We start from the raw sequence: 17886 nt of genomic DNA on the forward strand, positions 1-17886 counted from the left end.
CCCAGCCAAAGAGTCCACATGGAGGGACCCAGCCAAAGAGTGCACATGGAGGGACCCAGCCAAAGAGTGCACATGTAGGGACCCATGGCTCCAGCTGCAAGCTGCATACGTAGCAGAGGATGGCCTAGTCGATCATCAATGGGATAGGAGGCCCTTGGTTCTGTGAAGGCTCAATGCCCCAGTGTAGGGGAATGTCAGGGCTGTGAGGAGGGAATGGGTGGGTGGATAGGGGACACCTTCATAGACGCACAGGAGAGGGGGGATGGGATAGGAGGTTTGTGGAGGGGAAGCCAGGAAAGGGGATAACACTTGAAATGTAAATAAATAAAATTTCCAATAAAAATTATAATTTTTCATTTAAAAAAGAAAAACAACTCATGCTGAGGCAAGACATGTGGAGGACACGTGATGTTTAGAAGGTGTAACTAGAACTTGCCAGACAGTGATGGAGGCTGAGCTAGGCTTGCTTCTAGAGCTAGCTGTGCAATGTCTATGGGTCTTACATCTTTGCTGATCTTCGATTTGCTGAGAGAGGCACAGAGAACTTCACTGGCACTCCTCCTAGTAGCTCCTGCTGACTCGAGCTGAGGCTGAGGCTGAGGCCTGGCTGTCTTTGCTAGGTAGTGCCACCACTGCTGATTTGTGTTCGCTATCCTGACTCTACCTGGATGGCTAATGCAACCGTGAAATGTTTGTGAGTGGATCGTGTTGCCACTGGTAACCTGTGAACTGAACTGCTGATTTCCAGACAACACAGATGGGAGTTGCTCCAAAGAACCTTTCTAAACAGGTCCAGCATGTCCTTTCTTTTCCACTGCCTATGGTCGGTGGTGGGTTAAAGGGAGGTTAAAGCATTTAAGACTCTTCATTAATAATAGGTTTTGAAAAAAATTAAAGTTACAGAAAGGTGACTGACTTGGCGAAAGGCAGCTTGTTAATTAGTAAACAAAGACTGTATACATATTGAACCATGTGGCTGTTATTCCAAGAGCAAAGTGCATGAGCTATTGCATCTGTTTCCTAAAATAATTCCTACTTACTCATCCCTGAGAAGTGTCTTTTACTAGTTGTGAGAATTGAGGAATTTATTTATTGAGAAGAATTAAATAAAAATTGGCATTAAGGAGCCTTGAAAAAACATCTCAAAAGCAGACAGAACAAGGTAAGCATTTAGGGATAACGGCAGGCAAAGCAGAAGCAAATAGTGAGGACAGTTACATAAATTACTCTTCTTAGAAAATTTGCGTTATCAGACTGGAGAACAGAATGGATAAAGATCAATGTCATTTGTTTTGTAGAAGTGTTTACTACGCAGTCACTCTAACCAAGGACTGTCAGAATCATCACACTGGGACTGCAGTGTATGCCCTTGGCCCAATTCACAGTCTTTGTTTATTTGGTAAGTATTTACTGAGAACGGAGCAAGAGCTAGACATTGTTCATGGTACCAAGAGCACAGCCATAGGGCAGGAGGGAGAAGCAGATCTGTCTCTGCTCTAAAGAAACTTGGGTTTCACTGGTGGAGAAACGATAACAAGCAAATGAATACGGTTTTCAGACGATGATAATTGCTACGAAGACACTAAGCCAGAACGGTGGGATAAAGACTGACTTTGTTACTCAATAATAAAATCCCCTCCAAGCTGCCGAAGTGGTTCCAGTGAAACCCCACCCCCACCCTCACCTCCTCTAGGGCCCTTAAGGGAATTGTGGACCAGGCAAAGCCTGAAACTGTGCAATCATCCTATGGGACAACATCTCTGAAGTTCCCTGACTGGCCCTGGAGCTTTCTCTGGCCACAGTTTGTTATGATCCATAAACACTAATGTTGTCTAGTACTTTGGAGCTGTTCCAGTGGCTTGAGCCTCTCTCCGCAGACACTCCTTGACGAAATAACTGCTCCCTCCAAGCATGCCCTGATTTATTGTCTGCTTGTTTATTTTTCCTGATTGCTTTAATGCCATTGATATCAGGTTCCGTTTAACCTTGAATCTTACCTCTTCTGTACTACAGCGTCTAGAATCTTCTGCTTGCTTTCTGCAATGAGTCAAATCAGCTTGATTTGACCCAGGACTTTACCCTTTCTAATTGTTGAGACTTGAATGGCACATGCTGGCACCATGTTTCACAAAAAAATGTGATTGTAGCAGAACTTGGTTTTCCCTTCCCTGTGTCAATGCCAGGAATTTTGCCAGCATGTTTATTCTGACAAATGCTCTTCTGTTTTTGTTTCTTGTATCTTCCCTCCCCAGTGTTGAGAATCAAATCCATGGTTTCACACATGCTCAACTACTGAGTATGCTCTAGCCCTGTGGTGTCCTGTAAATCTGTATTAGATTAGAAAGGTTTGCCAACTGGAGGTAAGAGATTATCCTTTAAGCATTGGTTGTAAAAGATCTTAAGAGAAATAGGTAAATTCTAGGCCTGCTTGCTTGCCGAGAAAAGTTCATTAGTTGGTTCTAAAATGTCAGATGCTGTGTGGAAATACACCTGACCAAAACCTATGAGGCCAGATTTGAGGTCATCCTAGCTAAGACTCTGAAGGGCTACATCAAGCAATTTTTATCACCATGACAACAAACCCGAGAAAAGGAATTTAGTAGAGACAAGGTTTATTTTCCTCATAACATCAGAGGTTTCACTCCATAGTGGCTAGTTCTGTGAGGCAGTACATCATGGGCAAACTGCTCACCTTAGAGTGGGCCAGGAAACCAGCAGAAGACAGGAAGCGTCAGGGACAAGCCACATCTTTCTAAGAAGCCCTCATAATCCAATCTCCACTCAGGGATTAGATCTTCTAACTGCAAACAATTTTTTTTTCACCGATTTAAATTTTTAATTTTTTAAAAGTGGTGTCATGGTACAACTAAATGTCCAGAAGACAATAAAATGTTTAATTTTAATTTTTTAAATATACTATTTTTATAGTTCTCTGTATGTGTGCACCATGAATTTTGATCATAACTGTCCTAAGTCCCTGGGACTTCCCAAATAATTCCCCCTCCCTACTTTATATTTCCTATCTTCTTTTATGATGTTAAAAATATAACTGACAGAGTATAATTAGTACTGCTTATATACACATGAGTGTAGGGCCATCCACTTGGGTATGGGCAGCCAACCAGCAGCCACACCCCCAAATAAAAGTGACTCTCTCCCATAATCTAAAAGCTCCACAGCTGGGGATGGAGCTTCTGGAATGTCTTCTAACATCCATGCTGGGATTTTGACTGCTTGCTCTTACGCAACTTTATGCTGGTAGTCATAGTTGATGTGAGCCTATGAGTGCAGAGCTAAGACATACCCAGAACTCAGCATCTCACAGCATTCCTTTCCACTCCCTGCGCTTACATTCTTTCTGCCTACTCTTCCATGATGTTCCTTGAACACTGAGGGTGGTAAATAAACCTGAGGGTGGATCAGGGCACAAGGTCAGTGAGTTTTAAGAAATCCACAATGTGATCACTTGCATTATCTCCATGATTACGTCTTTCAATTTACAGATGTATCATTAAGATTCTTTATTTCTATTTTACCACTTTAACACAAGAACTTTTGGGAGAATATCTTATGAAGACACTTTATATCAATGTACGTTCCAAAATCATTTGCTTAAGACTCTCCAAAAAGTACTCCAATAGGTAAGGTGAAAAGAGAATTTACTTAAAGGATAAATGAGAATCTTACTTTATCCAACTACAAATAGTACTATAGAACCTCATAAATGTTGAAAAATCTCCAAAAAATTGACTTTCTCTTTCTTTTTCTCTCTTTAGACAATATCATTTACTTTCTCTGATCTTCTCTTTGGTTAATTTCTTTATGGAGCTGGGCTTCTTCTGTTCCTGGATGATTTCCAGGTAACCTGAGAATTCAGAGCTGCAGTGGTGCCATTTGACTCAACCCTGGCCAGATGTTGCCACTTCCATACCTCCAGTCATCAGTGAATAAAGTTCCAGGTCTCTACGTTCAAATATCTTTTTCACCACACCAAGCCTCTGGGAATGGTGCACTCATGACCTTGTGGTATAAACGGTAGCCATAGGTGTGTTAAGAGGGGAGCTTCTCTTAGACAGTAGGCGGGGTTAGAAGTAAGGCAACAATTAACATACAATGAAATTACAAAGGCTTGGTAAAGTCATGAAATTCAGTGATCACCCACAGCTACCAAAGAGTCAACTCTGGGCGGGAGGCAGAAGCTTTATCTTGTGTGGACTTGGTAGGCAGTTGCCTAAAATGCAAGTTCCTTTGTTTAAATAATGTGAATTGTCATCACAGGAGAAGAATAAAGCTCAAAATGAGTTCCTTTTCTTAAGGGAAACTTGATTGCAGATATACAAAAGACAAACATTTTGAAAAATATTTGTAAACCTGGATTAGTATAGCAAAGTAGGAAGCAAGAGTGAACAAGGATATGCTCCAGACACAGTTTATAAGAAGCTATAGGGGGGTGGCAGCCTTTCTGATGTTTGCACACACTGCTTCTCCCCAGCATGCCCCCTTCTTTTCTGTAGTCCAACTTGTTCTCTACAAGATCATAGCCACTCTTAAACACCTATTAGTTTAGTAGTTGTATCTAGAAACTCTTCTCTGACAGACTCTAGTCTGATAGTCACAGATGATCATCCATCCTTCTCTTTGGTTACAGATGACTAAAGTATTAAATCCATATGGTCAAGAACCTCATTTCATTCTTCCTTGAGTTTTCCACATCTATTATAAAACTTACAAGGACTTTCAGTTAATATTTATTGATCAAAATCAACAATCGAGTACACTAGTTAACATCTCACTTTATGCAGAAACTAAGGCAAAAATCTATGGATCGGGGCACAAGGTCAATGGTGCACGTGAGTTTTAAGAAATCCACAATGTGATCACTTGCATTATCTCCATAATTACGTCTCTCAAATTACAGATGTATCATTAAGATTCCTTATGTCTATATTACCGTGATAGGTGCTTTTATGCAACTGCATCAAAATAATAAAACATGAAAAGCAACTCTCGCTTTTTTCTTTTATTTGACCTATCAATATTGATAGTATACTATTTGCTACACATTAATTATAAATGTAGTGTAATAAAGTCAAAAGTGGGGCTTGAGTGATGGCTCAGACCACCAAATTGCTTGTCACATAAGCAGGAGGGCCTCAGTCTAGAATCTGGGAACCCATTCAAAAAAGCCAGGTGCTGTGATATGTATCAGTATTCTTAGCACCAGGAAGGTAGAAACAGGAGGACTTTTTGGGATTGCTGGACAGCACTCTAGCCTCTTGGTTCAGTGAATGACACTATCTCATAAAACAAGGTAGAGAGCAATAGAGAAATGTTGACCTCTGACCTCCATGCGCAAGTACATTGGCCTATTTGAATGTGCACCCAACCATTTACTCTTCCAAATACACATATTATAACTAATAAAAGTAATTTGGAAGAGTAGCATCTCCTAATATGGAGAATTGTAAAACATATGTTAAGCAATCATTTACCGAAGACAATCTGAACAAGGCAACTTTTCCAAGAAAATGGATTCTTATAAGTAAATCAAACAAGTAAATTAGACGATAAAGATTTTGGAAAAGTCTGGGAGGTTTAGGATCATTCTAGTAATCTGTTTAGCAAGTATGTATTGGATTCACACAGGATACCAGTCATTGTCTTGACTTAAGATGCAGGAGTAAGTAAGATAAACTTAGCCTTTGTCTCCACATGGTGTATAGAAATTCACAAAGTATTAGAAGTCATGCAGGGGTTTGGGATGAGACAGGACTTTTGTGGGTCTAGTTGTGCTTAGTCCAGGGATCTGGGATATCAGACACAGAAACCAAAGAATGACTTGAGATCATGGCAAAGCTTAAAGACATGAACACTCTACTCATAAGTAAGGCAGAAGGAAGCTTTTTTCATGAGAATTACAGAAAAGTGAAAAATGGAGAAAAACCAAAACTCTTGAGAGAGGAAAAAAGATCGAGAGTGTGTTTGTTTGTTCATTTGTTTTGTCTTGCATTTTTATAAGGCTATAACAGAAACTGGACAAAGGCTGAGTTAACTATGAGATTGTTAGTTCTCTGTATTACGACGGGCTGAGACAAAGGAGGGCCCACACATTCTGTGCATGTTCTCTTGGCCCAACCAGAAAGATAACTGGTTCATACTCTATCGACTCAGTTAAAGAGCAGCCACAATTTCCCTATGTCTGTCTCTGACCTTTGCTTTATTAGCAGCTATGATGGCTATTTTCAGTTGCTCTCTTGACTATTGTAGTTCTAGAATGAACTACAATCCAGAAATGGAGGGCACATCTGTGTGAACATTTTTGCTTGATCTAAAGTGGGTAAATCCCCTTCTAATCTGGACCTTTGAGGGAGGAAGACACACACCTTTGATCCCAATAACAGGGGGAAGGCATACTTTTAATCCTGGCCGTACACTATGCTGGTAGCCTATCTATATAAGGACATGGAAGAAGGAAGCTTTTGCTCTTTGCATCCTTGCTCTCACCTTGCTAGAAAGTACATTCCCTCACAGCAGTAGAGTTCACTTCTTCAGGCTTCCAGCAACTACTGAAGACCAGCTGAGACATTCAGCCTTGTGAACAGAGCGACTTCTGGATTCTTGAATTTTCCTTTCATAGCTAGCCATTGCTGGATTAGTTGGACCACAGCCTGTAAATGATTCTACTAAGTCTCCATCTCTCTCTCCCCATAGATAGATAGATGGATGAGGATCCCCTCATTCCATTAGTTCTGCTACTCTAGAGAATAATGACTAACATAGCAGCTGACCTTGAGACTACTTGCTGGCTACTAGCGGTGGCTGGCATTCCTTTGGTCCACTGTGCAGGTGCCTTGCTGATGGCTAATTAAACTAAGCTCTCTTTGTTCTCACACTTATATAACCAACTTGTACTTTGACCATAGCAGAGAGCAAACTGTATCTCAGCTCAGTCTCACCTATAATCCTAGCATCTGGGAGATAGAAACGGGAGGGTGAGAGTTTTAAGGCCAGCCTCAACTACATAATGAGTTCAAGGTTAATCTAGGTTACACAAATTTCTGTTTCCATGAAACTCCAAAAATCTAAAGAAGAAAAAGAAAGATATAAAAAAGAGTAAGAAGGAAGGAGAGGAAACAGAGGAGGAGGAATTCAGGGTGATCATTCCTTATGAGTTTGTCTGTGAGTACAACCTTGCCTAGAAGCTAACAGGACAGAAAAGGAGAGATGTGTAAACTTCTTTCTGATTCTTTCTCATTGAACAAGGTGTTTTTTTCTCCTGCTGCTGTGATTGTTTGAGCCAAATTTCTAATCTCTCTCTCTCTCTCTCTCTCTCTCTCTTTCTCTCTCTCTCTCTCTGTGTGTGTGTGTGTGTGTGTTTGTGTGTACTAATTTTGTTTCTCTGAAGAACCTTGATACAGTGAATAAGAATAAGATGCAGTTTTGAGAGATACAATTGCTTTAGTTTATTCCTCTTATTTACTGATTTACTTATTTAAATCAGTGTCTCGTTGTCTCATGATGTAACACTGTCTGTCTTAGAACTCACTATCTTGACACAGCCATCCTTGAAGTCACAGAGATCTGCCTGCCCCTGCCTTCCAAGTGCTGGGATTAAAGGTATGCACCACCAGGCCTGGTTCTTAGTAACTCTTAAGCCTAACATTCTTGATCCTCTCATGTCTTACCTAACAACAAGTAGGAGAGAGTTGCTCGGAGGCAAGTAGTCTGCCGTCCGTCATCTTAATTTCTCTGCCTTGTGAGGAGTCCTGAAGGAAGCAGCAGGCTCTTTTGTGTGGCACTGCCAAGAAGAGTTTGGGCTTTCACTAGCAGCAGAGTGTGAGGAAACTAGGAAAGGCTAGCAAAGGAACACTCAAGTGAGTATCGTAATGGATGTGAAGCAAAGCTGTTCTTACTTAGCAGCGCACAGGGAAGAGGACACTTTTAAGGTACAGGGAAAATAGGTGCAGTTACTTCAGCACAGTGCTGGGCAATTTTGATTGGATCTTGTGGGGGCATGGAAACTGTCTTGTGCATTAAAGGATGTTTAACACCACCCTCTAAATGGTAGTCAAAACCATTTCCTATAAAAGGACCCCCCTACACACACACACACACACTGAGAGGGGGAGGCAACTTTAAGACATCACTTAATTTCTCTGCAATGCAAAATTGTCCCAGATTGAGAACCACTGGATTAGGGAACTTGTTCTCTGTTACTGGATATCAAATTATGTCCCATGATTGAGTGACTTTGAACTATAATAAAGCCATTCCATTAAATTCATTGTTCTGTGGGTCAGGCATGTGAAAGACTTAACTGAATGGGTTTTGTTTAGTGTCTCTTTAAGGCATGGTCAAGATGACATCCTCTGAAGTCTTGGTGGATCCACTTCTTTGTGTCACTGAAGTGGTAATTGGTAGATAGGGCCTTGGGTCCTTCCAGGTCTCAGGCAAGATGCCATTGTTTCTTACAATGAGGTCCTTCATAGGAAGCTTAAGCATGTTCTTGCCACTTGGTAGCTGTTAATAATTTGAGAGGATGGAGGTATGGATTTACAATGTGTTTTTATGACCCAATTATCAGAAGTAACAGTTCAGCTTTGTTACATATGCTGGAACCAAGTTGCGAACCGTGGGCCCTCTTGGAAGCGAATTAGGTTCTAGCTTGGGAGGAAAGAGGTATCTACAAATTTGTGAACACTTTTAAAGACTACTACTGATAGAGAAAAGTCTTTAGGCAAATAGAATGGAGAGTACCACAAACTATTCTAAAACAAATGCTAACTGGTTGTTTAGTGACAAGGTAAATTGTTAAGCCACTAAAAAAAAAATCAAATTATATACTGTTAGGATGAAATGAATGCACAAAGTCAAAAAGAAAACAGCAAAGACAAATAAATGTTTCACATCCATCAATACTTATGCTATACGAAGAAATAGTGAATAGTTCTGTAAGAAAGTAGATAATTATGGATCAATGATGGGTACATATTTGCTTGCATGGAATAGAGCACGGTCACCTGGGCACAGTAATCTCAAGCCCTGATGTGTGGAACTTGGTAATATGCCAGCAGCAGTCGTTTGTTGACTAGCCTATAATGTTAGATGTCTGTCAGGGTTGTACCCATAGCAAATCACTTATTTTTTTACTATGTCATGTAGTTATCACTATACCAGTTTTCTAGCTTAGGTATAGTCAGGTCAAGTAACTCCTAGCTTGTGCTGGCACCTGGGCCAGCTTATGTATTAGGCAACAGAGGTGCAATGCTTCTGGCTCCAAATACTCTTAGAGCCCACAAAACCAGCTTAATTCCTATGAAGACTGAAGCAAAAAAATGTAAATATCAAATATAATATTTTAAAGTATAATGTCAACACATTTTTTTCATGGATCCATGCAATCCTAAAACACAGTTTACAGTGGGCTTTGCTTGATTTTTAAATGAAAGGAGGGGCCTCATAGGTGGTTTCTAAGGTCGTGAGAGTGAGACTGTGTCTGCAGTGGCCGAGCTGTGCTTTGATCCCAGCAATGTGTCTCCTAAGCTTACACTCTCTCTGCAAGGCAACTTGCCAATGTGTTTCAAAAGGGCTAAACTTAATTCACACTCTGTGATTACTTTGGCAGATTTAACATGAGACAGTAAACAAGGGCATGGGAAATGATTGATGAAAAGATACAAAGAACAGTGTTCACTAGAAACCAAGAAAATATTCAACAATAACAAATATTTGATGTTAGGTATCAACTCAGTGGATAGAAGAACCTAGGAACTTGTTTTAGGGCCTTGGGGAAAGTCTGAACCACTGGAGGAGTGAGAGAATGAGACAGAGAAGGCAGAAGGAGAAATCTGTACAATCTCTGGAGAAAGGCAGTCCCCTGTGAAGGGCATTTTGAAACAGCTAGTACATTTATTTACAGAGATCTAACAGGAAAAAAAAAAAGGATCCAGGAAATGTAAAGGCAACACAGTTTAAACACACAGACAAGTGGGCACACTCAGTAATCTCCTAGCACTACAAATAGCCTATGAGCTTGAAGGTGCTCTGAAACCTGTGTCATATGAAGGTGTCATAAAACCTGTGGAGCTGATGACCTTTAGCATTAGAGTGACATGATGATTAGTGTCCCCTGGAAACTTGACAGAAGCTAGAATCACCTGTGAGATGGCCTGTTGACATTGCCTGCAAAGGATTATCTTGATTGTGGTAACTGAGGTGGGAAGATGAATCTTAATTGTGGGCAGGGACATTCCATGGGCAGATGATCCTGGATTATATGCAACAAAGGCATGATGAGCATGACTCTCTCTCTACTTCCTGACTTCTGGTTTATTGTGACCAGCTGCTTCAAGCTCCTGTCACTAAGTAGGAGCCAGAGTAAACTCCGTTTCCCTTAAGTTGTTTTGGTCCAGTAATTAACAGCAAGAGGAACAGACTGAAGGCAAGTAAAATTGTCATGTACATTTTTGAGAGATTTTTGTGCATCATATGCATATACCCCTAACTTATATGTAAAGTAGAGGTTAGTAACTAATATGCCAGAGTGGAAAAGAATGTATATTTGTTCATTCAAGTGGTATTTACTGAGTCCTACAAATACTCATGGAGTCTTAGTGTTCTTCTTGGCATACTACTTTTTTCAAAAGTTACAATAACAACAACAACAACAGAGTGAAGCAGAAAGGTGGTTTCAGGTTAACATGAAATTTAGAACAGAAGTATTACAGGGTGATTATGCTGAGATCTTGTTACCTATGGAGCAGTGAAGTAAAAAGTGTCACAGGCAACAGTGGAGAAGTCATCCTTGAAGAGAAGCCAGTACTTCTGAACTAGTCGGCTCTGGGGTGGTTTTAAATAATTTGTGGGGCGTAGGTGAGGTGTTTGGCTAAATGTACTATTTATGCTGAAAGAACTTTGTTCTTTCTCTGCAGTAGAACAGCAGGCCATATGGTGAGTTATGTGGTCATTGCATTACAGTGTGACCTTTCCCGCAATGCAAATTACCAACAACTCTTTTCTAAACCTGTTGACTCATTGTGCCATAGAATCCAGAGCCGCTACCTTTCAGAATTAGTATGCCCATTAACTGTACGGAAAAAGGAAATATGCCCTTGCTCCATCAGTAGTAGCTTTGTTACTACTGGGCCACTGTGGTGCCAAGAGAAGGGGAACAATTTCATTACCAACACAATGGTCTCATGTGACAACCATTACTAATGGACCCTAAATCAGATATTAAAGCGAGGTCGAGGGGTTTTCCTTCGCAGCCTACGTTTGCTGTGAAGTGCTGGAGTACAGCACGGAAGTGCCTGGAGGTTCTTCCCTGTGGTTATGCAGGAAGCTCTGCAGCTGACTGAACAGCCCAGGTAGCTGCGGTTCAGAAGTCACCGCCGGCTTCCCGGCGGCTGCCCCGCCCCCTTTCCGGCTCTGGATCCACCCCCTCACTCCTATTGGTTGGCGTGCCTCCCCGCCGGGCCGTCTCGAAGACCCGGAGGAGCGGAGCCGCCCCGAGGCGGGCTGGGCGCGCGCTCGCTGCGCATGCTCGAGGGCAGCTGGATTCCCGGTCAGGACGGGAGGCTCCGAGCGGCCCCGGCCGGCGGGGAGGCGCGCCTGTGCGCGGCCCCGGCGTCGCGAGTGCGCCGCGCGCTGCCGAGGAAGGGAGGTGTAGGCCGGGGTGGGTGGGGGGAGGGCCGGGTGTCGGCGCGCTTGGCGTGCGGGATCCAAGTGGCTGCGGGCGGCCTGGGCTGCCCGGCCGACGCCTGCTGCGAGATGGCGATCTTGGGCGCGGAGGGCTGAGGAGGCGCCGCCGCGGTGGCCGCGGGCCCCGGGAGCCGCTGCTTCTTCGCGCGGGTAAGCCCAGCGGGGCTCTGGAGGGCGGCCGGGCCGGAGTTCGCTGGGGTGGGGTCGCCGGGCTTGCCCCGAGCTGGCCCTGGCACCGGCCTGTGCGGGTGACACCGGAGCCCGGCGAAGTGTCTGGGTGACTGCAGTGCTCAGCCTCCTGACCGGCGGCTTGCTGGCGTCCCAGCTTCCCCGCCTCGGAACTGCTGCCCTGACTTTCACCCGGATCCCACCGGCTCGCGCGAGCCGGGACTCCAGCCTCAGAATGTCCTTTTCTGACGTGTTTTTAGCATTCAGCGTTTTGGGTTTTGGGTTTTTTTGTTTGTTTGTTTTTTGTTTTTTTGTTTTTTTCACTGACTCCGCACCTCCTCTCACCAACAGTCTCAATCTCCACCTTTGGTGACCTGATAGGTTCAAGTGACCTTGCAGAATTTTCTAATCCTCATCTCGTGAGTTGGGCCCGTTTCCTTTAAATCTTCTTTTAAAATTAGGTTTGTTAGGATTGGTACTTTGCCCGTCGCCTTTACAGTCTTTAAATGATCAGTTTTGTGGCTTAGGGCTGTATGGCTCTCTCCTTTACTCATCATCCATTTGGAGTTGAAGTTCCTTTGCTCTAAGCGATTCCTCTTCATTATTACCAAAAAGAAGGTGTATCTATTATGCTTTTGAAATATTTTACTCTTCCAAATGTGTGGCTTTTTTTCTTTTAATGTTTTATCTTTTTGTGTGCCTAAAATTGAATTTCTACTCTTAAAATGCCACCACTTACAGTTACAGGGAAAAAAAAAATGCAGGAGTTATCTTCCCACTCCCCATTTGGTGTTTTTTTTTTCCCCTGATGAAACACCCTGTTCACAGTTGTCTGTAGGTTTCTGTAAGAGTTTTTTGCTTGTGTATAAATCCACTTGACATGTCTCACCAAGTCTGTATGCAACTGTTAGTAAAACTCTCCTTTTAAAAAAGACATTCTTTCATTTATCTGACTTCTTTGAGCCATAAAACTCTATACTTAAACTGACTGAAAATTACCATTTTTTAAATAACTAGTTAACATTTTAAATTCAAAGATAATATCCAAGTGTTGTGGAGCTGTTGAAATTGAGATGCTTGAAAAATGTGGCTTAGCTCTTTGAGACATGGATTGTTAACATTTCCAAACAATTCTTCACGTGAAATGTAGAGCTGCTTTTAAGACACTGCTTCTGGTCAGGACTCTTGCCTTCAAAGAGATGGTAATCTCTTGAGTTGGCTGAAATTTTTGTTCCATCCTTGCACAATTATTAAGCACCAGCTGCATGGCCGTGTGAGGTATTTGGGGTATATGTAGATCAAGTGATTAGCAGCTCTGCCTTTGCGGGGCTATGGCGGAGCTGTGTGTGTAGGAATTATATACAGATGCTCCTTATATGCTCCCAGTCTGGCCTTGAACTTCCCATCATCCTGCCTCTGCGATCATAGGTCTATGCCACCATGCCCAGAATACTTTTGTGTGTATCTGTCTGTGTATGTTTCATAAATATAAAAATTGTCTCAAGTCGATTCAGAGAGGGCACTTCTCAGATGAGTTAAGGGGTTTCATGTTTTAAAGATACTGGACTGAAGGATGATGATGACATGGAGGATGACGAGAAGTCAACAGGGAAAAAAGGTAGTTCATGTAGAGGGGTCTAAGAGGATTTGGACGGAGTCTGTGGGATTTAGGATATAGGGTAAGAAAACTTGAAATAAAAACCAAGACCAGTAACAAAGTGATTTTTCTTTTTGTTTTTCTTTCTTTAGCTTTGTTTTGAAACAGGTCTTGCCATGTAGGTGTGACTTGGCCTGGAACTGCTCGCTCTGTGGATCAGGCTAGCCTTGAACTCAGAGCTCTCCTTCCCTCTGCTTTCCCAGCCTTAGAGTTAAAGGATGCGTTACCACTGTTGGCGTACGAGTTGTTATTAAGTTCAGATGAATTTCAGGTTCCTAGGCAGTGTGGGGCTCACAGGTGACTGTTGAGTTTAAGAAACAATTTTATACCTTTGTTTAGAACAATTAATCTAGTGGCATTGTATAGTGTGAACTGAGGTCAGAGGAACCTGGAAAGTCACAAATTACCCCAGGATTTCCGTGATTACACATAGCAAGGGTCTGAACAAGTGGAAAGGACAGGAAAGTAGAATAGAATTTGGTAAGCAGGTTAAAGTTAAAATAATTGGCAAGGTGACTCCGTGGGTAAAGGGTGCTTGCTGCCAAGCCTGGTGACCTATGCTTGATCGTAAAATCCCCCCCTTGGTAGAGAAGTGATCTACCCTCCAAAGTTGTTGTCCTCAGACCCTCATACTTGTACAGTGACACAAACACATCCTCTTCCCTCCATGAATTATTATTATTATTTTTTTAGAAGACAGGGTCTTACTATGTTGCTGTGGCTATTTCGGAATTCACTGTGTACCCCAGGCTGGCCTTGAACTCACTGAGATCCACCTGCCTCTGCCTTCTGAGTGCTGGGATTAAAGGCACGCACCACTATGGCCAGGTGAAATAATTGTTTTTTAAAAAGTTAAAATAATGATTCTGACCCATGTCCATAGAGAAAGTCATGGTAGCCTAGAAGTGTTTTCCTTAGCAGGCCTGTAGAATGGTCATAGGCTTTGGGAGGGTACGAACCCTTGTTGAAACTAAAGAAATCTATTGAGATCTATTGAGAGGTCATGCGTAGCCATGCTTTATGGATGTGATTTTAGGGAAGTCCATGAAGCTCTTGCATGAAACCCATGTCCTTGTATTGTGCTGGGGGCAGCTTTCAGAATTACTGGAAAGTTAAGGCCCTCACTGTGGAAGTATACTCTAGGAAGTACCTAGGGACAGTAATCCACTGTATTGTGGCTCACACTTCACAGAGAAATTTATTCCGTAATATTGTATTTAAGTTATTGTTATATCATGGAACAAAGTTGCCCAAGAGTTTAATTCATTTGTCACAAGGCTCCTTGCAAGTGGTAATATAGAATCTGGAGTTTGTGAACAGTGGTGGTTTTCTTCTTTCTCTGAAGAGAAGAGCACAACTGATTGCTGTTGATTGGATATAGTTAATGTCTTTTAAGTTAAGAATTAGTGGTTCCAGGAAATTCCTTCCAGTTAAGGTTTTGCGACTCTTGGCACTTAGGTCTTCATTAGAACCTCTGCACTCGTCTTTCCTTTTGTGTATTTGAGAAGTGGTGAAGCCAAGGGATGTAAGGGTAGGTGGAGGACAGATAGCAAGATCAGGTCAGACGTGTTAATTATTACTGTCTGTGTGGCTCCTGAGTGGGAATCAGGGAAGAGATGGCAGAGGCACTACCAGTGGAAGAAGAAACCTGAAGGGCACCTTAGCCTTTTCTATTCCTCTCTGCTTTAAGAATGTGCCTGTCCTTCATTCAGGAGGTGGCATGTGATGGAAGGAGTCAAATGAGCATTCATTTTCAGTCAGTTTTCTAGAAAGGATTAAGTAGCTAATTCTCAAGAGGGTAATTAAGACATAGTTTGGTTAGTAAAGGGTTGATTTCTCTGCACCCATATAAACTTGTTTCTTTGGGGGAAGGGATGTCTCTCTGTTATTAGTTGGTTTCTTTTCTAATTATAGAAACTTTGACTTCATAATTATTGGGAAGATTGGAATCGTTTTACTTTTTTTTTTTTTTTTTTTTTTTTTTTTTGAGACAGGGTCTCACTATATAACCCTGGCTGGCCTAGACCTTCCTGTATGGACCTTGAACTCACAGAGATCTATCTGCCTTGCCTCTCAGGAAGTGGGACCAAAGGCCTGTGTCAGCCCACCTGGCAGAATTGTTTTACTTTTCATATAAAAATATGATGTAATTATAATGAGCAGTGGAAAACCCAGGAAACTACCCATTATAAACAGTGTCCAAGGAGCTGGTCACCAACACAAGTGGAAGAATGCCTGGCAGAAACACATAGATTTTCCTCAAGTTGCTGGCATTGAGATGACTAGCTCATGGCATGACCATGATATTTTTCATTCTTTTTATGATAGCTTTTCTGCTTTATCCTGTGATTCCTGTGACATTTGAGAATTAGGTGGGTAGATAGAAAACCATCATCTTCTAATCTAGTAGTTCATTGACACCTTAAAGGTAAAAGGGTCCTATATGACTAGTTAGCAGCCCAAATTAGAATTAGAGCTAAAACCTACATTTTTTTGTTCTTAATTCCTTATTTTTTTTCCTGCCAAATTTCTGATCATGAGCCTACAGTGGAACTTTGAAGTTATAAGATGTATGAGGACTACCTGTTAGAAGTATTTGCTGCTTTCTTTGTGTTGACATGGTAACTTCATTTGATGTGGCTGTTGGTTGGTAATTTGGATATTTATAGTCAAGGATAAAGCAACTATACAAAGATGGATATCCTCCCTGGAAGAAACATTGGTAAAATGTTGATGTCAATTTACTTTGGAAAATTTGTTGATTTTTATTTCTGGTTTTGAAGATTAAGTTTGATTATCTTATATATGAAAGCATAGTCTTAGAAAAGTTTTATTTTTCATTTTATTTTGTGCATGGGGGCATATAAGTCAGAATCTTATTCCAAAGTGATATTTTGATATTTTATGATTTTTACCATTGTATACTCAACTTTAGATATTACCCCTTCCATGTTTAAAGGCACTTAGTTCAATTGGTATTCATATGTAAATATCTTTAGTGTATGGGTTTTTAAAGCAATATGTCAGACAATTTCTAAGTCACCGTGAAGAACAGCATATGTAGATTTAGCCTTGACATTTCTTAAGTGTAGCATCACTGTGTGGTGTGTAGCATTACTGTGTATGGGGTACAGTTTTGAGACAGTATACCTGAAACTTATTCTCTAGAACTTAGAGCTCAGTAGAGTCTCTGGCATCAAGAAACACACAGACTTTATCTGCTGATGTTCGGAAAGTAAAATTAATGACACTTCTTTTCCTGGGGTATTTGTTCAAGTCATGTAGACGTACAAGGAGCCCAGTCATGTGGTTTCAGCTTTCTATTGCTCTGTAACAAACAACCCTAACACCAAGTCACTGAAAACAGCTGTCTTATTTGTTTTCAGGTTGTCCATCTTGGGACTCTTTCTGGGTTTGTACCTCATAGCTAATTGACATTTCAGCTGGGGGTGTGTACACTCCTCTCTTTGTAGCCCTTTATCTCCATGAGGCCTTTGTAATAGGGCTGTGAGCTTTACATTGTAGTTTAGAACTCTGAAGAGTACAAATGCTGAAGGAACCAGGCCTTCTTAAGAAGGGCATGTTCCTGGGACTGGGAGAGAATCAGTTCTGTCTTGTTCTGGTGAAATCACAGTTTTGGCCTATGGTGGGACAGGGAGCATTTGGATCCATTTGGGGCTACCTTGTAATGGATGATGACAGGGTTTACATAAGAACGGCATCAGTTATGTAAAAGACTGGAAGCTGAAGCTTATAAGGGCTGCTTACTCCTTCCACAGTCAAAACTTTGAGCTGGGCCTGCCAGAGAGAAAGTTGAGTCTAAAGTGCACAGGTAGAATTGAGCAGTTGGTTCTGTCCTTGGCTAGAAATGTTTGTGTGCCAGTTAGTCTTATTAACTTGTGTGAGTCTAGGATCACACGTTTGGGTGTGTCTGACCTTGTTCTAGAAAGATTTAACTAAGAGAGAAGACATTGAATGTGTGCAGCATATTTCAGAGTCTGGAGTGGGGAAAGCGAGCTAGGCTCTCTGCCTCCTGACTTAGGGTGCAATGTGACCAGCTGGAGCATGCTCCTGCTGCCGTGATCTCTGCTGTGAAGGAGGGCCCCAAACCAACACTTCTTTTCCTACATTGTTTTTCTTAGATATTTTGTCCTGAAAAAAGTAACTAATCCAGATTGCAATGTAGTGCAGTCTGTGAACATTTGCATAGCATACATGAAGGCTGGGCTTCATAGAAGCAGAATGCTCTACAGTTACATATGACATGCTGGGGTAGCAGCGAGGACTGACTACATCTTTTTGAGAATATTGGAGTTTAAGAAAGAACCTACCCCATGACTCCAGATTGATTCAGTTAGATT

At 41.8% G+C, this 17886-nt stretch overlaps 1 protein-coding gene and 1 long non-coding RNA gene across 4 annotated transcripts in view; both read left to right on the plus strand.

Annotated features, from left to right (window-relative positions):
• Window positions 1-1068: 1068 nt before the first annotated feature.
• LOC116089000 lies at window positions 1069-4146 on the plus strand. Its single transcript, XR_004118094.1, has 3 exons — window positions 1069-1162; window positions 1299-1399; window positions 3777-4146. It is a non-coding gene; the product is annotated as an uncharacterized LOC116089000 (long non-coding RNA).
• Window positions 4147-11717: 7571 nt separating this feature from the next.
• The window catches only part of Wwp1 (WW domain containing E3 ubiquitin protein ligase 1), a 92182-nt gene continuing 86013 nt past the window's right edge, over window positions 11718-17886 (plus strand). For 2 of the 3 annotated variants that reach the window (XM_031366527.1, XM_031366524.1), the window contains exon 1: window positions 11718-11850. The gene's annotated coding sequence lies outside the window, so the exon portion shown is untranslated. Of the gene's footprint in view, window positions 11851-12174; window positions 12288-17886 lie in introns of those variants that run through there. The other variant, XM_031366526.1, reaches the window with a different exon arrangement.

This window comes from Mastomys coucha, unplaced genomic scaffold (assembly GCF_008632895.1).
Source record: "Mastomys coucha isolate ucsf_1 unplaced genomic scaffold, UCSF_Mcou_1 pScaffold14, whole genome shotgun sequence".
Taxonomy (NCBI): domain Eukaryota; kingdom Metazoa; phylum Chordata; class Mammalia; order Rodentia; family Muridae; genus Mastomys; species Mastomys coucha.